This window comes from Natator depressus, chromosome 10, assembly GCF_965152275.1.
Source record: "Natator depressus isolate rNatDep1 chromosome 10, rNatDep2.hap1, whole genome shotgun sequence".
Lineage (NCBI taxonomy): Eukaryota > Metazoa > Chordata > Testudines > Cheloniidae > Natator > Natator depressus.
Genome location: NC_134243.1, coordinates 69,084,374 through 69,102,374, shown reverse-complemented (window position 1 = coordinate 69,102,374; position 18,001 = coordinate 69,084,374). Strand labels below are relative to the sequence as shown.

The window sequence follows — 18,001 nt, the reverse complement described above, 5'->3', positions numbered from 1 at the left end:
CCCCAGAGACCATGGATCAATGGCTGATTTTCCAGAGTAAGTAGTGCAGGATTGGACCGTTAGCAAGGAATCCAGAGCTCATCACTGGCAAGGAGAAACCTCAGAGCCATAGTTAGGACTGTGGTTGGTTTTATGATGAATTTTTTTCAATTGAGCAATTCCCTTTTATCTGGTTCCAGAGCTATCTTCTTCAGGATGAGTCAGTTCTTACGAGTTAGTCATCCCTCCGGATACACACATCTTCGGAAAATTTGACTTGTTTCTTGAGCTTACTCTATGTGGGGAGTTTAAACTGTAAGTAAACAAAGGAAGAAAAATGTCTGAAATCAGGATTTTTTTCTAACTAATTTTGTAAAGTGACCATGATATTAACATAGCTGGAAGCAGAGGCTGTTAGGAATCTAATATTTGTCATGCAATGGGGCCCTTTTGTGAGGTTATAATCAGAAAAGTGGCACTGTAAACTTCATATTGTGGGCTCTTTATTTGTTTTCTCCCCTTGGCTTCCCGATCCTGTGGGCTCCCTTTATCTATCAAAAGCAGATTTTGCTAACAAGTTCCACCTGGCGTCAGAAAACAAGGTCTCTTTCTGCCTCCTGTGTCATTGCCAGGGATAAAGATCCTACAGTCAGAACTCAGCTGTCAATTCTGTTGGTGATGCCTGAGACAGAATAGATCCCAGGTTGTTGTCCCATAGCTAGACTTTCAGTGCTACCAAGAGTAGACATTTGTGTGACAGTAATACAGTGAGTAGGTATGACTCACTTGTGAGAATACATGACTCAAAGACACATACAGGGACTGGTGCGTTGAATAAGCAGATGCCATTTTGACAGTCTCTATTCTGCCTACAGTATACTCAATCTCATTTTATGGGCTAGTAATAATATATAGCATTTACAGCTTGTCTAGGGAATGTGTATATCTAGTTTAAACCACACTGCAAACATTAATAAACCAATCCACTCTCACATCCCCCCAAATTAGTAAATTTTATCCTTGCTTTAAAGCTGGGGAAATTGAGACACAAGGGCTGTGCGGCTACATGAGTGAATTTCAGAAAATCCTCCATCTATTGCATCCCCATAGGTCAGGGGTGGCCAACCTGTGGCTCCAGAGCCGCATGCGGCTCTTCAGAAGTTAATATGTGACTCCTTGCATAGGCACTGACTCTGGGGCTGGAGCTACAGGCCCCAACTTTCCAATGTGCCGGGGGGGTGCTCACTCCTCAAACCCTGGCTCTGCCACAGGCCCTGCCCCTACTTCACCCCTTCCCCCAAGGTCCCTGCTCCTTCCTGCCCCCTTCCCTGAGCCTTTGCTCCTCCCTCTCCCCCAGAGTCTCCTGCATGCTGCAGAAGGCATGGGGAAGAAGGGGGAGGCACTGATCAGCAGGGCTGTTGGCAGGCAGGGGGGAGCTGATGGGGGGGCTGCTGATGTATTACTGTGGCTCTCTGGAAATGTACATAGGTAAATTCTGGCTCCTTCTCAGGCGCAGGTTGGCCACCCCTGCCATAGGTGGCAGCAACATTAGGAGCATTAATGTAGACATGCTGCCAGTCACCTGATCACACTGGTTAAAATGCAAAGCCAGCAACAGTCAGTGTCTTATCTACACTGGGTACACTCACTTACTTCCACTGGTGGGATTGTACTCATGCTAGAACAGTGGTGAGTACAATTTACCTAAAGTGTAAGGGGCTGTAAAAATGGGGGGCGGGGAAGAGCTCCCTTTTGTGGATACTCAGCCAGCCAGTTAGCGATAAAATTCCTCTTAGTAGTTGTTCTCTACTTGCTTTACCTGTAAAGGGTTAACAAGCCCACAGGTAAAAGGAAAGGAGTGGGCACCTGACCAAAAGAGCCAATAGGAGGGCTAGAGCTTTTTTAAATATGGGGGGAGGGAGGGAAGCTTCCCATTGTCTGTGTGGTGTTCTTCTCTGGGGACGAGGAGAACCGAGAGCAGTTATGCTATAAGAAGCTAAGCCAGGTATGATCCTAGATCATAAGATCGTACCTAGAACTACTTATTTGAAACCCCCAAATTTGTAGGTAGATAAGAAATCTTTGTAAAGACGTGATTAGGGTTATTTCTTATTGGCTTGGGGACTCCTCTCTGCTAACCCCAAATGTTTTTGTTTTGCTTGTAACCTTTAAGCTGAACCTCAAGAGAGCTATCTTGATGCTTTAATTTTTGTAATTGTTGTTTTAAGATCTAGCAAAAAGCCTAAGTTCCAAATGTATTTCCTTTTTGGGTTTAATAAAAATTACCTTTTTTAGAACAGGATTGGATTTTTGTGTCCTGAGAGGTTTGTGCACTTTGTTTAATTAGCTGGTGGCAACAGCTAACTTCCTTCTTTCTCAGCTCTCCCCCGGAGTGGGGTGAAAGGACTTGAGGGTACCCCACAGGAAGAAATTCTCAAGTATGCCTTTCGGAGTCCCAAGGGGTTTGCATTTGGGTGGTGGCAGCATTTACCAAGCCAAGGTTTGAGAAACTTCCAAGGTTACAGCTTAATACAAGCCTGGAGTAGCACGTATTAATTTTTAAAATCCTTGAGGGCCCCCACCTTCTGCACTTGAAGAGCCAGAGTGGGGAATCAGCCTTGACAGGGGCACTGCTCAAATCTACTTAGACTTGAATAGTCTTAACATTACAATTCAGACGTAACATTGCATTCAATTCAGATGTAAACTAAAAGATTCATTATCAGACAAGAACTGAATTCATTACTCTGTTTCTCCAAAGCAGCTCATCGGAAGAACTTGTACCCCTAAAGAACAGGATCAAGAGCAAGATACGCATTCTGTTCCCTAGCTGCCACTGACTCCCTGGTTGAGTTAGGCAAGTCACTTTGCCAGTCTGTGCCTCAGTTTCCCTCTCTGCGGATGGGGGACAACAATCATGACCATCTCCTGTAGGTAGCATGAGGATTAATCAGTGTTTCCAGAGGCCTGCATCCACAAAGGCATTTAGGCTTCCAATTTCCACTGAAATCAGTTGAAGTTAGGAAATTAAATACCTCTAAGGATCTGAGCCAGAGAGCTTTGTGATCTTTTGATGAAGATAGCTTTGGAAATACAAAGCATTATTATTATTTAGTTATAAAGTTTAAAAAATAGTATCAGAGGGAGAGAGCAATGAGAGGCACAGGCCAAGGAGAAAAAAAGCTGAACTGAGCTGGAGGGTCACTACGAAGAACAAATGCCCAGGGACGGAGGCTGTTCTGAACTTTCAGAGCTGCAGAAGGAGAAATGATCCTCACCTCATTCCCAGCTCCCTTCTGAGCTGTTTGTTGTTATGGTTCTCATTTGGAATAATTTTGGACTGGGATGACGAGTGTTACATACTAAATTCTGGGATTCACAGACAGGAATACAGGATGCCTGTTTTGGGGAGCCTGTAGCTTGTCTCCTCTAAGCACAGAGAATAAAAGTACCTCTTCCAAGTGCATCTGGATTCTGCTCACAGCAGCCACTTCCCTCACTGGAAGACCTCTGCACGCTCACGTGTCTCTTCATTGGGATGAATAATCAAGCTGCTTGTCACTCACTGCTCTTTTCCCCACCTCACCATGCAGCACATGGACTCTCTGTGCACAGAGGGGAGGAGACTGACTCCCATTGGACAGAAGCCTTTCCCGCAGCACATGAGCTGCCACCTGCAAGAACTGAGCAGCTGCACTTAAAGGGGCAGAGCACAAACTGACTCGGGGAAACCCAATGCATGACCCGGGGAAACCCAATGTTCTAAGATATTGAAGAGGGGCCCAAGGGGAAAGTCCATGCTGATTCCTGAACCAAGCCCCTTGTCTGGGACCCCTCAGGCTGAAGTCCAATGCCAAACTCTGCAGACTAATGGGCTGACAGCAAACTGTTGTACTCTACTGGGACCCTGGAATCCAAAAGCTGATAGTAAACCAGGGCTCTTATCTGCAGGCTAAGGGCCTGATGCCAAAGCAGGATCCCTACATGGGACTGGGTGGGGTAAAGCATTGCCCCTCCATCATGACAGAGGGCGACCAGGCCAAAGCTGAAGGGATGGCATGGCGACCTGTTGCCTGGTCTGGCAGCACCACTCAGATCCAACAGGGCGGCTGTGCCGTCAGGAAGGGTAGCCAGACCACACGTGAGTGGTGCTGTGATCCCTCGCACCAAGTCGCCATGCCCAGAGCGGGAGGCTGGGCCCAGCTCTGCAGGACTGTGGGTGACTGTGGGATGGGCTCACCCTCCAGCCTCCACCCTAGGCCTCCCATCTGCAGCAGGCCCCTAAGCCAAAGGGGAAACCCTGGCTCTAGGGTCAGACTAAGGGCCTGGCACTGAGCTGGGGCCCTCATGGGGGCTGGGCAGGCTGCAGAGCAGTGGGGAGCCAGGCCCCTGGGCTCTCAGCAGCCAGATACATGGGGCCTGGCAGGGGGCAGCCCCGCCCGCAGAAAAGCCGGGGTGTGCCGGGTGACTCAAGAAGAGGCCAGCTCCCCTGGCCTCTGCCCCTCCCTCTCGCCACGCACCCCGTCATAAAGCCACTGGCAGTCACCGCCCACCCCTGACTGACAGGGACTGGAAGCCAATGGAAGCCAAGGATCCTGCGCAACTGAGCCACAAGCTGAGCAGCTACAGGGTGCGAGCGTTTCCCCACCCCCACCCCGGCCCACTGGCCAACCTCAAGCCGCTTTGGGGGGAGAGTGGCGTGGCCAGTCCCCAATCGAATTGCACGGGAGGTTGCTAAGGGGTAGTTGGTAGCAGGGCCGGCTCGGCTGCGGATCGATGGGAACTGGTGCCGGAAGAGTCGAGAACAGCGACCGGGCTGGGCCTACAGGTGAGGCGGGCAGGGGTGGAGACCCCACCCCAAACAGCCCGGGGGCAGGGCGGCGAGATGGGTAGCGATCGGTTGCTCTCCCTTCTTCCCGCCCCCGTCTCGTGAGGGGAGTGGGCGCCGGGCAGGGACCGAGTGTCCCCCACCCGCACCCACGGGCGGGAGAAGAGCCGGGCAGGGATCCAGTGTCTGCCCCCCTCACCCCGGCCCCGCATCCATGGGGGAGGGGAAGAGCCGGGCAGGGATCGAGCCCCTCCCCCGGTTCCATGATGCGGGGGAAGAGCTGGGCATGGATCGAGTGTCATTCCCCCTCCCCCATGATGGGGGGGTGGAGGGGAGAGCTGCGCAGGGATTGAGGTCCCCACTCCACATCCGTCTACTGGTGGGGAGCCAGGCAGGGATATGGTGTTTTCCTCATCCCTCCTTGCATCTATCTATGGGGCGGGGGACCTGGGCAGGAATCAAGAACCCTCTTCTTTCTCCCCCATCCGTTTGGCCCTCTCCTTCCCCTATGGATGACAAGCCCTTCCCTCCCACATCGGAGCAAGAGTAGCCCTCATTGCGCACACTGACTGGTGCTCTGTGCAGCCCAGTTCAAAATTACCCCAATGTCACAGGCTTTCACCTGTACTTTACAGAGCCCATGCCTCATGTGGGTGCATCTGACCTCCAGAATGTTCTCTGGCATTCATTATCTGCTTTCTCCCTTTCTTAACATGCTCTTCCTCCCCCATCCCCACGACAAAAAATTCTCACCCTTCCTGAGGCTTTACGCGCTCTGGATATTTGCAACCTGTTCTCATGTCTTGCCCTCTTCCCTTCCCCTGTTTCCATTTAGCTATGCTGTTTAGTTCTTTCTTTGTAATTCAATCCCTCCACTTTATGAGCACTTTTATTACTTCTGTTCATCAGTATCTGTCTGTGCAGTCTACCAGGTGCAGTTATTTCAGTTCTATATAAAGGGACAGTTGCCTCCGAGTTTGGTGATCAGATGCCTCTGTATGTGCAGTCCAAAATTGCATTAGCCTCTATTGCACCCATATCACATTGCAAACTCATGTCTCGTTTGCTGTCCACTGTCACCCCTAAGTCTCCTTCAGCTGTTCCTACTTTCCAAGTGTCACCTTCCCATTAGAGAAAAAGGATTATTTGTCTTACTCTGTAAATTATAGCTATCTAAGTTGTATCTCCATTTTCCTGCTTATACCGTTAATCTCTTGTTTTCCTTGTATTATTACTTTGGTCTCACTGGTGTCTGAAGTACCCTTCTAATTTGGGATCAGCAAATTTAATAAGCCATAATCTGTCTTTCCATGTCATTTAATAAAGATCCTAAATAAAAATGTGCATAATATGAAATGCTGCACCCCTCCCATCCTCCTGTCCCCAATAATATTTGGCATTGTTATATCACCTCCTCATCCAGGTATCTCAAAGTGCTCTGCAAAGGTGGGGTAGTTTTGCTATCTGCATTTTACAGCTTGGAAACTGAGACATAGAGGTGAAATGACTTGGGTTGCAAGTTGGTGGTGGTAGACCTGGGAATTAAAACTCAGGTCTGACTTCAGTCTGTTATTCTATCTACTGGATACCTTTCCCTCTGCTACCTCCTTCCCTGGCCAACTCCTAGCACCTGATATATTTTTGAGGCAAGGTGGGTGAGGTAATGTCTTTGATTATGCACTGAATGAGGTACACCACGTGTTGTGGTAGGCATGGGTAAATTGTGGTGTGTGGGGGGGTTCTTTCTTTATTGTAGGTGGTGTCAGAGTTGTCAGTTGGCCTCATTCACATAGTCACCACGGTTGAGGACTACGATGGCACCCTCTCTTTCTGCTGATTTGATCACTATCTAGTGGTTAGATTTCAGGGACTATATAGCAATTTTCTTGGCGGTTTAGAGATTATGATGTTTTTAAGGACTTCACAGTCAATTTGGGGGGGGTCCAATACAAGATATTACCTCACCAACCTTGTCTCTCTAATAGCCGTGGGCCAGCACTGCCATATTTCTGGCATTCTGTAACCAACTTTAGATGTCTTTTGACTACCACTTGCAGTCTGTTCAGTTCTCAGTCTGAGAGACAGTGCTCTATCCGAGTCAGTTTGGGTTTTCCAGGTAAGATTTCATGTTTTACACTGTCAAATATTGTACTGCCATTCATGTGTTACAACTGTTATATTTCTTTCATCAACTGATGTAACTTATTTTTTTAAAAGCTCTTCCTTGTCTGTAGTGACTAGTTCTTTATTAAACCAACAGCTATACATACATAGTTCCCGGTTTCTTTAACCTCTAGATAACTACTTGTTTTGGTTTTGATTGAAGTTATAGTTGTCCTATTGTCATGGTAAGTACCAGGATTGCTGTTTCCTTTTTTTTTTTTTTTTTTAAATATATAAAAGATGACTACCATGCTTCCTTTCTCTCGCGACTGCTGGTCTAGAAATGCCTGTGGGCCGGGCTTATTAATCAAATCAACTGACTGGTTCAAAGTGTTCAGTTTTTCATTTTATTCCTTTTTATCAATAGCTGTTTTATTAAGCTAAATAGCTGTTACTGCTTAATTGTCATAACTCAGTTTCATTGAGATGGGCTGTAAAAAGGAGCTCAGCCATTTTAGAATTCTCACTGTACCCTTCCTCATTTTATTAGACCTACTTTCTTTTGTATTTGGTTGCCACTTCTAACAGCTGGACTTTGGCTAGACCTTCATTCTGCACGGTTTTTTGTTTGTTTGGTTTTTTTGGTCCCCTTCTCTCCATATTTTTTTTTTTTCCCTTTGCCAAACCTTAACTCCTGTCAGCATAGGTACTCCACCTCTCCGAGTGGCAATAGCTAACGGGAGAAGCTCTCCTGTCAGTATAGGAGGTAGTGCACTGGGGGTAGGTCGGTATAACTATGTTGCTTAGAGATGTGGATTTTCCACACCCCTGAGACATAGTTATGCTGAAATAAGTTGTCATGTAGACTGAGTCTCAGTGGGGGATGGAAGTTGACCCAGGCTTTACTGGTGCTGGAGAGGGATAAGCTCTCCCTGTTTCCCCTGGGCATGAAGTAGCTTCTTACAGGAAGGGCTGTGGCTGTATATCCCTTCTGTCACCATCCCCCACTGTGAAACACAGCTTCTTCTGGATGGAGCTTTGGCTTTTGAGCGAACTTTTTCTAACCCTCTTTTTCTCTTCAGGTCTGGGCTTCCTATTTAGTGAGCTAATCCAAGATGCTGTCAGGTTAGCATTGCTATAAAGCATCCATAGGTGCGAGAAACACTTGTGTGACATATAAAGACGCACCCTCAAAGATGCTTCCCTATCCTGAAGGGCACACCATCTAAAATATCAACACTGTTGTGGGTGGAGGTAATTGTTGAGGTGGATGAAGTGATGAAGGAATAACCAGAAAAACACTCTGGATTTGCTTGGCAGGTACAAGTCAAGTTGGTTCCAAGTTGTAGAAAAGATGGGGTTTAGGTGTCTGGCCCTCAGGTGCGGTGGAGACAGCTGTGAACAAAGCAGTTAGAAATTAGTAAGTACAAAATCAGTTGCTCTCTGGACTGGGATTTGTAGCATCCATTGGCTACCTGGGCTGCTTTGTATTTAACAATTGTAAGTAAAAAGTTTGCTAATTGCAGTAGTGACTCCCTTGGCCTTTCTGTTCCTCTTTTGTGTTTACAAAAGATTGTCAATTAATTTTAGTGGTGGCATTAGGATTTTATAATAAACACTTTCACTGGCCAGTAATACTGCCAGTAATACTTACCCAGGATATATCTTGACATACGAGGTCTCAGCCTGGGCACAAACTAGCTTTTAACCAAATTTTGCTTTAGGTGGCAGGTCTAGTGGTTTCACTTGCTCATGTGCCAATATGTTGTATGGAATATTAAGGTTTTCTGAAGTTCTGTTAGTGTTTTAGAGTTATTTTCAGTTATCGTTTTGGATTTGTTCTAAAGATTATTCAACATTACATGAAAGTTAAAATAAACCTCACCTGCTGCTGTTAATCTAAAATGTGCATTAACTGTTTTAATATCTCCAAACGTTTGAAATCTGATCATCTGCACAAATAAACATTCCCCACTCTTTCTTTAAAAGTCAAATCTGGTTAAAGGTTCATCTGATGGATAAGTTAATCGTGTATTTAAAAAGGGTTGATGAACTTCAGTACCAGACAACCGATTTCAATGTCAACGTGCAAGGAGGGAAACAGCCGTTTAAACTAAGCTCTTTGCTTTATTTAAAAAAAAAAAAAAAAAAGCAGCCACTGTTGTCGCTGGTACATCTCCAGGGGTAGCAATGATGGGAATGCTAATGGAAAGAGGGGTGCAGGCAGTTGGCAGCATTTTAAGCACAATTTAACACTACCCAAAGGACTTTTGTACGACATGGTGCTTACGATTCTGGTACTTGCTCCAGGGTAGCACTCCCATTGCTAACATAAATTCAGTGCTGCTAGTGCTAGCAGCCGTGGTAGGAAACAAACACAATATGTCCGATGGTAGAGAAGGCTGTGTTTTTCCCCTGTGTCATTGCACACATGCAACAGTAGAACAGCTGCCTGGTACTGAAGTTGCATTACACCATTAAGATATTTCTGTTTCAGCATCTGCATCACTTCAGTTAAACAGCATGAAAATAGGTAGTCGGAAGTGGAATCGTGGGGAGATCTGTCCAGGGCATTGGCATTCTTTGTCACTTTAGATTGAGCTCTCAGGAATGCTAGACTCTTCAATAATGCCTCTTTAAAAGAGCTTTTGTTGTCACTTAAATAAGGTGTTTTTACATCTTTCAGATTTGTAAGACTGAAGAAAATTAAATCTAACCAATTTATCACAATTTCAGTTGTTTGCTTTTTACAGTTTCAGGTTGTCTGCTCAAAAAATCCCAATAATCTTTAATAGCTGGAATCTAGTTGATTTCACTTTCTGCTTCTAAAGCATTAGCTCAGTACAGCAGATTCAGATGCAATCTTTCCACGGGAATAAATTCCAAATATATTTGTGTGTACTGGAAGTAAAAATAAACATGGAAACATTCTTAGAATTGTGACAAAACTCGGCCTTAAAAAAACTAATTTGGGGGCTTGCACCATATAATGTCTATGGAAGGCATTATGTGTGTCAAAATAACTAAATGTAATGCACACCAGTACACTGACAGTGCAAACTACTTAATTCTAATGTATACTTAATCTACAATCATAAGCTACATACTGGATGTGTGCTAAACCTCACATGTTGTATAGTACCAGCTGATGTCTCTGGCCTGGCTGGAGTCTGGGGTCCCCTGGCAATATGGTATGAATGTGCCCTTCTGTAGGCAAATTGTGGCAAGAATTGGTTGGGTCATGGGACGTGGCAGTGATATTTATCCTTTGATTCATACATAGTAGGGACAGGGTTTCAGGTTCTGCCTGGCAAGGAAAGCCATTTTAATGAACTAGAAATGCAGAGTTTAGACTTATTAAATTTGTATTATGGTGTGACCTGGTAATCCTAGTCAGAATCCCATTTTTCTAGTTGCTGTTCAGACATGCATTAATGTCTGAAGTGCATATACTGTGAGAAATATGCATGATTAGTTAGGCAGAACTAAGTTAAAAGTATTAAAGTGAACTAATTTTGGGGAGGAAAATAGGCACCTAAGAAACTTTCCAGGTTACAGTACTCACTGAGTTTCACTGGGAGTTTGGCATCTCACTGCCCTTTGTGCCTTTGCAAAGATTTGGGGGGGGGGGGGAATGAGAGGGGTGTGGAGGGTGACATTTTCTAGAAACCCAAAGATCAGTGGGTGAAGCTCTCGACTGACTTGAAGGCTTTACCTATCTTGCATTCCTGGTCAGTCCTCACCAGAAGCTGAGAATTGCATGTGCCAGAAGCATTCTGTGTACTGTTCTTAACTAGCTGACTATGTGTTGGGCTTCTTTAAAGTGGTCCTTGTACTTCTGCTCCTCTCAGTCTTGAAATGATGGTGTCTTGTTTTTAGTTTTTGAATTTATGAATGTAAAACTTAAAATTAAAGAGCTCCCCTAGATTCGTGCTACTAGTTTTCATTGGCTGCAAACATGCTTTGTGTGAAGGGCTCTCTGCAAGATTCCTCTTTTCATGCATGGTCCCAGAAAATGGAATTCTCTGAGCACTATTGCTGCTTGAACATTTCCTGCAAGTGCTGGGAGACTGCACAGATAACCCCGTGCGGCTTCACAGGGAGATACTGTTCCCTCTAATGTTGACTGTGTAGGTATTTTTCTCTAAATATATTTTGAGGCTGGTCAGTTTGCATAGTGCTTTTGGACTTTGTCTTTTGTTTACTTTGCAGAGGAAGCTCTGATGAGTGCTCAGCCCTGGGTGGGATGAAGTGTATCTTATCACTCAGCAGCAACTCCTGCAGCTGACCAAAGAGCATCTGCAATATGCCCTGCTTCCTGTCTTCTTGGCTGAAAACAGTTCTGATGTGGGGACTTTGACAGTGCAGAGAAGGGAATCCTCAGGCTCCCTACCAGGGAAAGGGCTCAATATACATAAGGCTTGGACAGTATGACTGTGCTTTTTTAAAAATACTGTGAGGGATCCTAACAGGCCTCCTAGGTAGTTACACAGGTCCTGTTTAATAGGCCTAAAAGATCAGATTATAACTTCCGTGTTGCTTCATGTAGCCGTGACTTGATGCCAGCAGCATCCTGCCCAGGTCTTTAATGAAGTAGCATTGCACTGAAGAGACTGACTTGCAGTAATGGAGTGCTGTTGTAAGGTGCTCTGAGATTTGTGTATTTCCCTTGTGCTTAGTGTAACTCTCTCTCCAGTGGGTAGCATGTTAGATAAATAACTAGCTACACAGTATTACACACCTGTTGGAGGAAGGATTGGTCAGTACTTTATCCACATAAATTATTTTGAGACCTACAAGGTTGCCTGGGTTTTTTGTTTGTTTTGTTTTCTGTTTAGGCAAGTTATCTATCATAACTCACGAAGTATCCATGTTGCAGTTACCCTACAAAACAAGGACAAATATTGGTTCGTTCTTTGGGGTTCCAGCACATAAGGGATTCGCTACTTATTTCAGTGTTTCCAATTAAATGGGGCAGGGGCCTTGGTTCTGCTTTAATCTGATGAATCAAACAACCTGTTATTACCTTGAAGCAGAGTAACAGACTCATATCTTCTGATCCATGCATAAAGGACTTCAGCAACATCTCCCCTGTGACATATCAGCTGCACATCATAGATCTTGTTTCCAAACCTAATCATAGTTTTAGATAAGATAGCTCTCCGTATTCTGTGATGTGGTCAGGCTGATACACCCTAATGCGGCAAAATGCATTATGATGGTTCTATACCTAGCCTTGATAAAGGATACTCTCAAGTAAGAATGAATGTACTTCTGAATGCAGTCTGCTTATATGCACTAGCTTGGTTTGCCTGGTTCCCTGCTATTTCATAAGCATGTTTGTATTTTGAGTTGTGGGAGCAAACATAGGGAAGGCTGGGAATGTGCGTGAGTACAGGCAAGTTTCTTTGCTTTGTAAGATAAAGAGTCAGTTGGATGCACCTTATCAAGGCAATAGCAGAGCCCTAATGGTTTTACATCCGTGTACATCTGATCTGTACACCCTGTGGTTAAATGTACTGAAATTGCCATATTTCTTTTTGACAAGCAGGAATCTGCCAGGTTCCTTTGTGGAAAGTTAATTGGAGCAGCAGTTAATATCATAGAGAATCTGTCAAATGGGTTGTGAAAACTCCAGATTTGGAACAAGGAGGACAAAATGCAAGAGCTACCTGTGATGTGTTATATCTAAAATGGTTCTGTTGAAACATGCTGCTAAGGAGAATCAAAGCAGTTTCTTTTGGGAGAAGGGAAGAAAGATTCAAGAGGCTCTGGCTGCAAACCAGATTTAAAGGGTCTCTGTTAGCAAGGCCAAAAGAGAGTCCCTACTTACAGAATTTATCCAAGCAAAGTTTTCAAAAGTAAATTTGCTTAGAATGCTTAAGTGTATGGGCAAATCTCTTAAAAGTGTTAGCTCCAAGAGTCGGTCTTTTGGATGCCAGCTGCTCTCCATAAAATCAGATGACTTACTGAACACTCCTGTCCATCTGGCCCCAGCTAGATGGTGCCTTGTGCAATGTAAACACTCTCCCAGAACCTTACAGCACCTCTACACTTTAAATATCTGGCTTGTGTGCTATGTAATGAAGAATTCAAAATCCACCAAAGGCACTAGCCAGGAAGTTGCTGTCGGAACATGATATGAGCCAGATCCTCTGGTCTGAAGGCTGACTGACCAAGCAGATCCCTCCCTTGAGCCCTGATTTTGGCACAAGCTATGAGTGGTCTTTCAGCACTGAACTGTGTGCTGCAACTTTGATTTGTTCAGTTTGCCCTCGTAGGGCTTGTCTGCACAAGCAGTTAGTTCACTGCAAGCTGGGATTTGAATCTGTCCCGCAGTAGCCTGCCACTGTCTGTCTGTGGGGACCCTGCTGACGCGCATTAACAGTTGCTTAATGTGCTCTGAGTGGTCTCATTTCCAAGAGGATTAGATTATCTTCACAGGTGCTAAATAAGGGGACCCTGAGTGCAGGGTTTGTCTGAGAACATGCTTCTTAGGACTTCCTGCCAAATGATCAGAAGTTCCTTAGGGTGTTTTTTCAGCTTTTGGCAGGTACCCTTTTTGTGGCATTGTCAATTGACTTGAATCTCTGAGGAAAAGGCAGAACAAAAAGTTCTTATTTGTGCTGATTGTGGATGCAAACGTTTCATGTAATTGCATACAATTTGAAATAGCAGTTGGATAGCTTGCCATCCACATGTTACTGAGTCTGCAAGAAACAGATGTACAGTTTTATTCTTCTTGTATTTAATGCAATCCTTCATAAAGCTTGCTATTGAGATGTACGGTAACCTGTCAGTAAGAGCGGAATTTGTCCCTTGTGGAAATTACAGGTATTTGTATGCAGAAGACACCATTTAATGCATTACCAACACTCCCCCCCCCCCCCCGCCACAAACCAAATCTACTCCTGACACATTAATTCTGTATGCATGAGCATGCCTGAACATAAGCAAACAGACTTTTAAAAACTAGTATTCCTGCTGTAACCTCCAATATTTAGTGCAGAGTGTGCAATTACCTTCAACTTTGTTTTACTCTCAATGGCATGTTTTCAAAAACTGTCCTAATTCAGCAGTGCCTCCTGTGGGAGGCCTGTTGACTTCTGCCTGTTTCTTTCTCACTGACTTCTGCTACTTTTTGCATGGCTTATCCTCATCTAAATTGTCTCAAAGACTTCTGTCCTATATTTGGTTTTTGTGGACTTATTTCTTAACAGAAACCCCTAGCATTTATAGTGCCTCCCTCTGACCTATGTACAGCAGTATGTCACACTCAGCTTGGTGTGACATACTGCTGTACATAGGTCAGAGGGAGGCACTTAGACAGTCTAACTGCTGCGCTAGCATCACATTCGACTTTGTGAAAACACGGTCAGGATGAGACAATCCTGTCCACATAATTCCTAGACTATTTTTAAGGCCAGAAGGGACCATATTGTCTATTATGACCATATAGTCTGACCTCCTGCATAATACAGACCATAGAATTTCACTCATTAACTACTGCATCAAGCCCATAATTGCTGGTTGAGCTACAGCACATCTTTTAGAAAGACATCTAGTCTATCTGAAGACCTCAAGTGATGGAGAAACCATCACAATCACTTGATATGTGGCTCCCCGCAACCTTGTTTTAATGGAAATGTGGGTTAAAGTATTAAAAAATGTCACCACCTTAAACTTCCCTGGACTTACTTTCATCCCTCTTGTTTCTTACAGTGTAAATATAGTTCTAGTGACATCTTATGGCTTCTAACATGCCAACTTGTCAACAGTTGGTCAAAAGTACACTGAAGTTCCTTTGAGAGCACACAAATTTAAGAGCTTTCCTGTAAAGACAATTAAATATCATTGGTTGGACCCAGTGCAGGAGAGCCTGGCTGATGGAATTTCTTTAAAATAATACATGCAGAGCTGCTGAGTGGGTCATGGAGGGTGGAAGACAGAGGTGTGATTATCTTCTCCAGAAGCTTGGATTCCAAATTGGTGTATATAGGGGATCGGGAGAGCTAATCGTGAAGTATAAGTGACTGGCCTCTGAAGCTATATCCTTTTCACTTGCCTTAATGCGGTGTCATGACATACCGGATTTTGCCATGAGTGTTGGCACACGTGTATACTAGTGTTAATTAAATGGGCATGTCTGGACCTCCTGATTGCTGTCACAATCTTGCTGAAGAGTGATATGCTGTAAATTGTGATACCAAAAGTGTGGAAGCCAAACAGAGTTTGTAAATGAGCTTCCATCTGTTAAAGTAAGAGTTCTCTTGGCTAAGCCTGTGTTAAAGCAATGGACAGAATTTTTTCAGTTTGACAGCTTAGCAGTTCCACAATGCTGGTGCTGTACAGTCTACAGAAAGCTGAGAAGAGGCCTGGTAGACCCTTGCAATGGCAGGAAATCCTGGGAGATGTGTATGATCCCTGCACAGTACCACTTCTCATGTCCTGTCTTTTCAAATACAAGTCAGCCTTGCACTTGAGAGGTGCTTCTCACTTCCAGCATGTGTGAATTTACAGGATGCTGCAATGAAAGTGGGATCTGTCTTTTGCAGTGAAAATACTTACGTTGTGCAGTTCAAGGATTGCTACACAGGGTAGGTCAACTAGAGTAATCTGTGTTTGAAAAAAGGCTTCCATGAAGCAGATGTATCAAAGAGTACACTGTGTCACCATGACTTTCATACACAAGTTAATTACCATTATCTTTTTGCCTTGCAGACATTCTTGTCTGCAGTGGGAGCTCTACACAGTAATTTGTGTTCTTTCTGTTAGGCTGCATATCTCTCTACTGGAAGTGGTGGAAATGTGATCTTTGTGGTTTTATTTTAGGGTAATTCTACTAGAACATCGGTCTGAACAGTAAAACTCAGCTCCTTTGAGGACTGCCTGAATACTTCTAGCTCTGAAGACCAAGCAACACTGGTAAATATTTCTCTCATTTATTTGCATGAATTAATATTTGGCATGGGGAGAGAAGGGCTAAGGAAAAATTGCCTGCTTAGCTCTGGCTCTGCTTAAATAGATTCCTTTACCAGAACAGTAGCTAGCTGGAGACCTAGTATCAAGGTCCCTTCTAGTTCCGCATTTCTGTGATTTGTACATAGAGGCTGACTGTTGCATGTCTGCTTCTGGAGCAGAGGCTAGGCCAAAATTGAAGACTCTCATAGTTTGTCATATACAGAGGGATGAAGGTGAGAGGTTTATTGCAGGAGTAGGTGGGTGAGATTCTGTGGCCTGCATTGTGCAGGAGGTCAGACTAGGTCATAATGGTCCCTTCTGACCTTAATATCTATGAATCTATAAGTGTGTGAGATCCATGTGTTTCTTTGCATAATCTTGTCTCTAAGGAGTTTGCGTAGGGCTTAGGTTTTTAATCCCAATCTTGTCTCTTGGTTGCAGAACTGCAGTAAGCCTAAGTGGAAAAATAACAAACTCAGTTGGCGTTTGATACCCAGATAGGATATTTGATACTATGAGGGGCAGATTATCCCATATCTGCCCACTGCATGGTTTCTGGCATCTCCTCCAAAGCCTGTCGTGTTGGCACTGTCAGGTTACTGGATTTGATGGAACTCTGGTCTGATCCATTCTGGCAATCCTTGTGTTCCTGGGCAACAATAAGTTAGGCTGTGAGTTTGTCTCAGAGGTCTCGGAAGTCACGGATTCTGTGACTTTCCAGGACCTCTGTGACTTCTCCAGTGGCTGCTGCTGGGGCAGTCTTGGGCCACCGCTCCTCCCCTTCCCCCCCAACTCCTAGAGCAGCAGGAGTTTGGGTGTGGGTGGGGGCTCAGAGCTAGGCAAAGGGGTTGGGGCGCAGGAGGGGGGTGAGGGCTTTGAAGCGGTGCTTACCTTGGGGGGGGTGGGCTCCCCAGAAGCGGCAACATGTCCCTCAGCTCATAGATGTAGGCATGGTCAGGCAGCTCCCCATGCTGCCTTTGCCCACAGGCCCCATCCCCGCAGCTCCCATTGGCCATGGTTTCTGGCCAGTGGGAGCTGCGGAGTCGGCGCTTGGGATGAAGGCAGCACACGGAGCCCTCTGGCCACGCCTCTTCCCTCCCCCACCACACCTCCCGAGCACCCAAGATTTAGTCAGGGATTTACAGTAAATGCCACGGACAGGGCATAGGCTTTGAATTTTTTTTACTGTCCATGACCTGTCCATAACTTCTACTAAAAATACCCGTGACTAAAATTTAGCCTTAATGATAAGGAGGATTCAGATAACATGATTGTTTACTTTAACCTATCATGTAGTTCAGTGTGAGAAGGAGTTCACTTTGACGCTATTTCATGGTAGCGTCATCATGTCAAACTTGTCTCTAAATCCACTGACCCACACTGCTCCTCCGGGGGGGGGGGTTCAGTATTTCTAAAGACTAGGTATCCTATTACCAAACACACATTCCGGTGTCCTTATCTTCAAGCAATCTGAAGGATTTAGACTGTCCCTGAGTCCACTCGCTTCTGGGGCGCATCCTTCTGGCCGTGTCTGGGGATTAGCTCCACTCTGGTCCAACACTCCTTTCTGCAGTTTGCTACATGCCCTGCTGCTCGCTCTCTCTCACGCTCTCTGACTTGGGTGCTGCATGTTTGTGGCTTGGTCCTCCGGCCAGGTCACTGTGCGTTTTTTCCCTTCCGGGATATCAGTCTTTCCATAGTAAGGGTCCCAGGCAGTCTTCTCATTTGCTGCCCAGCTGGTACCACTTCCCCAGTGGCTGGTAGGCAAACCCAGGCCTTCCTTCTACTCCTGGTTCCAGCTCAGGGACCCTCTAATCAGCAGCCAAGGTCTGCACCATCCTAAACCTTGCTGCCTTTTCCTGAGCCTTTCCTACACCTTCTGGTTTCCCTCTGGGTTTGTCAGCCCAAACTCTATCCTCCCAAGGAGTGACTGCAGATTGGGGTGCCGGAACAAGGGGGGTCAGAGGACCATGGTCCCATCACTTTTAAAAGTGGGAGGGCTATGCCCTCACACTTTTTACCGGCCATAAGGGGTGGTGGGGGAGGGGGTGGAATAGAGCGAGCAGAGAAGGGGCCTTGGGGGAAGGAGTGGCATGGGGGGGTCCTCCCACTTTTAGGGAGCTTCTGCCA

At 45.3% G+C, this 18,001-nt stretch overlaps 1 protein-coding gene across 1 annotated transcript in view; it reads left to right on the top strand.

Moving 5' to 3' along the window:
- Positions 1-4,673: 4,673 nt before the first annotated feature.
- ABHD2 (abhydrolase domain containing 2, acylglycerol lipase) overlaps positions 4,674-18,001 on the top strand; it is a 58,284-nt gene continuing 44,956 nt past the window's right edge. Inside the window, exons 1-2 of the mRNA XM_074966474.1 lie at positions 4,674-4,807; positions 15,743-15,835. The gene's annotated coding sequence lies outside the window, so the exon portion shown is untranslated. The remainder of the gene's footprint in view (positions 4,808-15,742; positions 15,836-18,001) is intronic.